General features: G+C 56.2%; 1 pseudogene; it reads left to right on the top strand.

The window, feature by feature from the left end:
* Nucleotides 1-1,787: 1,787 nt before the first annotated feature.
* Nucleotides 1,788-3,519, top strand: LOC115833778 (annotated as a pseudogene).
* Nucleotides 3,520-4,747: the final 1,228 nt, after the last annotated feature.

Raw genomic sequence — 4,747 nt, 5'->3', positions numbered from 1 at the left:
AGACTCTGTCCCCACCCTCTGCTTCCCCACCCCCCACCAAGACACCATATGATCACATCAGCCTCTGTGCAAAAGGCCTTTTTCCCCAGCTGCCCTCTGAGTCAGGCATCTGGTCACCTCGAACCCATCCACCTTGCCAGGGTCACTTCTCAGCCTTCCTGCCTCTGCGTGTCTTGTCTTCATCTTACTGTCTCACCTCTGAGCTTCTGCACATGCTGTTCGCTCTCCACCTGGCTACCTGCCATGTGTGCCATGGCCAGTTCCATTTGCCCTGCTCTTCTGGATGGGTTGGGGCCACAGGCAGCACCACCATGCGCTCTGCCCACTGCGCTACACTGCTCCCTTTTAAGCCTCGGGAGGACAGAATTAGAAATAAAATCTCCTGCCAGCTCAGAAAACCTTGCTATAGAGATAGAAAAGAAAGAAAGCCTTCTTATTGAATAAGTGTTTAACCAGATGTGGCGTGCAGGAGAGAAAGAAACTCCCCTTTGACAGGGAGACAGATCCAACCCAGCACACAGGGCAGCTGTCTTCACCTAAAGGAAGAGCACAGCTTTTTGGGTTTTTTGTTTGTTTGTTGTTTTTTGAGACAGGGTCTCCCTCTATTGCCCAGGCTGGGGTGCGGTTGCATGATCATAGCTCGAAGCCTCAACCTCCCTAGGCTCAGGTGATCCTCCCACCTCAGCCTCCTGAGTAGCTGGGACTATAGACAGGTACCATCATTCCTGGCTAATTTTTTTTTTTTTTTATGAGAGGAGTCTTGCTTGTACCCAGGCTGGAGTGCGTGGTGCTCCGTCACGCAGCTCCGCCCCCTCACCCTCCCGCCTCGCCCGCGAAGCTGGCACAGGCGCCCGCCCCGCCCGGCATTTTGTATTTTTAGTAAGCGGGTCACCGGTCGATCTCCTGCCGTACCACCGCCTCGCCTCCCAAAGTGCTGGGATTACAAGCGTGAGCCACCGCCCCGGCCAATTTGTATTTTTTTAATTCACTTGTTGCCAGGCTGTCTTGTCTGGGCTCAAGTGATCTGCCACCTTGACCTCCCAAAGTGCTGGGATTACAGGCATGAGCCGCCGCGCCCAGCCTCTTGTATCTTTTTGACAAGCAGGAAGTTACATCTTGGACTCGACTCTTGGACTAGGCTCATTTTGCTTCTGAAAAGGTTTGCATGGGCCTTGAGACGGAGAAAGCATTTGCAATTCCCAGTGTTCTAAAGGGAAGCGCTGGGGTGTGGGGGGCCCTTTTTTCCTTTTGGCACCACAGACAATTTTAATTCATTTATTAGTCCTAGCTACTCGGGAGGCTGAGGCCGGAGAATGGCGTGAACCCGGGAGGCGGAGCTTGCAGTGAGCCGAGATCGCGCCACTGCACTCCGGCCTGGGCGACAGAGCGAGATTCGGTCTCAAAACAAACAAAGAAAAAACATGTATTTGTCCTGTGTATTGCGAGCACCTGCCATGGTATTGACACAGAGCAGTCGGTCAGCCGACGTGTCTGTGAATGAATGGAATCCTCATCACCAGCTCCCAAGCTTGCCCCTTTCTCAGCCCCCTTGGTGCTTGTAGCTGCTCCTTCGGGGATTCCCTTGGCTTCTCCGCCTCTCCTGGTCTTCGCTCTCTGGTAGCTCCTTCCGTGTTCCTCCTCTCCCTTCTTCCCGCTCTTGCTTGCCCATCTCATCCTGGGCTCTCCCTTCTCTCTGCCTGCGCCTTCCAGCCTTGGCCCTCGTGGCCTCTCCTCTCTTTTCTGGGCGTATCTGCATCTCCAGGTCAATGCTCAAATCTGAATTCTAGGCCAGATTTCCGCTTGCTGACAGAAAATCATTTTCAATATCTTACAGAATGGGAGCTGAAGGCGGTGCCCTCTCAACAGCAGGGCATTTGCAAAGAAGAAGCGGCCCAGGAGCCCATCATGGAGCGGCCCCTGGGCGGGGCTCAGGCGTGGGGGCGCCAGGCAGGTGCTCTGCAGAGGAGTCAGGCTGCACCCTGGGCGCCTGCACCTGCCATGGTCTGGGAAGTCCCTGCAGAGGAATTCCCCCTCAGGTGTCCCCTCTTCGCCCAGCAACGTGTTCCCGAGGGGGGACCCTTGCTGGACACACGCAAGAACGACCAGGCCACGGAGGGCAGAACCAAGTCCCCCGCGAGACTGTGTGCAGGGGAAAACGCCTCCACGCCAAGTGATCCAGAAAAGTTCCCCCAGGCGCGCCGGCAGCGCGGGGCGGGCGCCGGGGAGGGCGAGTTCGCGTGCGGCGAGTGCGGGAAGGCGTTCCGCCAGAGCTCCTCCCTCACGCTGCACCGGCGCTGGCACAGCCCGGAGAAGGCTTACAAGTGCTATGAATGCGGCAAGGCCTTCACCTGGAGCACCAACCTTTTGGAGCATCGGCGCATCCACACCGGCGAGAAGCCGTTCTTCTGCGGCGAGTGCGGGAAGGCCTTCAGCTGCCACTCGTCCCTCAACGTGCACCAGCGCATCCATACGGGCGAGCGGCCCTACAAGTGCAGCGCCTGCGAGAAGGCCTTCAGCTGCAGCTCGCTGCTCAGCATGCACCTGCCGGTGCACACGGGCGAGAAGCCCTACCGGTGCGGCGAGTGCGGCAAGGCCTTCAACCAGCGTACACACCTCACACGCCACCACCGCATCCACACGGGCGAGAAGCCCTACCAGTGCGGCTCCTGCGGCAAGGCCTTCACCTGCCACTCGTCCCTCACCGTGCACGAGAAGATCCACAGCGGAGACAAGCCCTTCAAGTGCAGCGACTGCGAGAAGGCCTTCAACAGCCGCTCGCGCCTCACCCTCCACCAGAGGACGCACACGGGCGAGAAGCCCTTCAAGTGCGCCGACTGCGGGAAGGGCTTCAGCTGCCACGCGTACCTGCTCGTGCACAGGCGCATCCACAGCGGCGAGAAGCCCTTCAAGTGCAGTGAGTGCGGCAAAGCCTTCAGCTCCCACGCCTACCTCATCGTGCACCGGCGCATCCACACAGGCGAGAAGCCCTTCGACTGCAGCCAGTGTTGGAAGGCCTTCAGCTGCCACTCGTCCGTCATCGTGCACCAGCGCATCCACACCGGTGAGAAGCCCTACAAGTGCAGCGAGTGCGGCAGAGCCTTCAGCCAGAACCACTGTCTCATTAAACATCAGAAAATCCACTCCGGGGAGAAGTCGTTTAAGTGTGAGGAATGTGGGGAGATGTTCAACTGGAACTCGCACCTCACTGAGCACCAGAGGCTGCACAGCGAGGGGAAGCCCTTGGCCATCCAGTTCAACAAACACTTGCTCAGCACCTACTACGTGCCTGGCAGCCTGCTGGGTGCAGGGGATGCTGGACTGAGGGACGTGGACCCCATGGACACGCTGGATGTGGCAAAGCTCTTGTGCGTGGGTCCCCCCCGAGCTGGCAGGAATTTCTCCCTGGGGAGCAAACCTCGAAACTAACATGATGTGCTTTGGTGTCAGTAGCCGCTTTCTGAGCTACACAACAAGGAAAGCACCCTGACCCTCCCTGGCTTCTAGATCCAGACCACCTTCCTCCAGGTGGGGGAGCCTTGCCTTATCACCCCAATCAGGTCTGCATGCCAGGGTGCCTCCTCTAGTTAAAGTCAGTCACTTCCCCAGAAGGGCCACACTCCAGGAGGAGAGTTGAGAGTCATTTGAGGTAGTCTTGCCACCTGTTTTCCTTGATGGGCCTGGAAGTTGTTGACAAGAGGAAAGATCTTTCTTGCCAAGAAAAAGAAGGGTTATCGTTGGGTGTCATGGCTCACACCTGTAATCTTAACACTATGGGAGGCCAAGGCAAGGGGATCACTTGAGCCCAGGAGTCTAAGACCAGTCTGGACAACATGGTGAGACCTCATCTCTACAAAAAATGCAAAAATTAGCCAGATGTGGTGGCATGTCCCTGTGGTCCCAGCTACTCAGGAGGCCGAGGTGGGAGGATCATTTGAGCCTAGGAGGTCAAGGCTGCAGTGAGCCATGATTCACAGCACTGCACTGCAGCCTGGGTGACAAAGCAAGACCCTGTGTGAAATGAAAAGGAGGTATATCAACTGTCGTATCCTCGGACGGGCTCCTGACATGGCTTTAATCAGGAGTTTCGTCCATAAACTATGATTTTCAGAATAATAAAACAAGAATTATGACTAGCATTACTTTCCAGTGAACATTATTATATTGCTAGAGAGGAGAATAATCTTGGGTGGTGGGCATTGGGAAAAAGTGAATTTCCTGGACTTCCCTCATGTAAATAGCTCTACTGCAGAGCTGTGTGTTAGTGACAGTGCAGTCAGGGGCGTTCCCACAGCTGTCACAGCACGGCCCAGCATCGTTGTAGCCAGATCCTAACATGCCAACATCACCTCTTGCCATTTAGCCCCTAGTGAGAAATGGGGAGCTACCAGGCAGGTGCCCAGTGCATTCAGGGAAGATGGGCACAGCATCAGGATGTATGTGTCTGGAAGCTCCTCTTCACTGACTGGGGCTGGGCAGGGCCACCCTGGGCTGGTGAGGCTGCCCTGCAGGGCTTCTCACTACGTAGCAGCAGTCACCAGCCCAGGTCACAGAAGAAGCCCCACCCAAGCACCCACTGGAGAGGGGAAGCTGAAGCCCAGGGAGACGGGCTCCATGGTGGTCCTACATGGAGCTGTTGTAGAAACCCTGGAAAAGGTGGCTCTTCCTGTCCCGACACTCTTCAGAGACAGGAAGACAGAGTTAATCTTGAATGAATGTTATTTCTACTTAGTCCTAAGGAAAAATAAGC

This window comes from Nomascus leucogenys, unplaced genomic scaffold (genome assembly GCF_006542625.1).
Source record: "Nomascus leucogenys isolate Asia unplaced genomic scaffold, Asia_NLE_v1 001656F_28831_qpd_obj, whole genome shotgun sequence".
Taxonomy (NCBI): domain Eukaryota; kingdom Metazoa; phylum Chordata; class Mammalia; order Primates; family Hylobatidae; genus Nomascus; species Nomascus leucogenys.
This window is presented reverse-complemented; position numbering and strand designations above follow the sequence as displayed.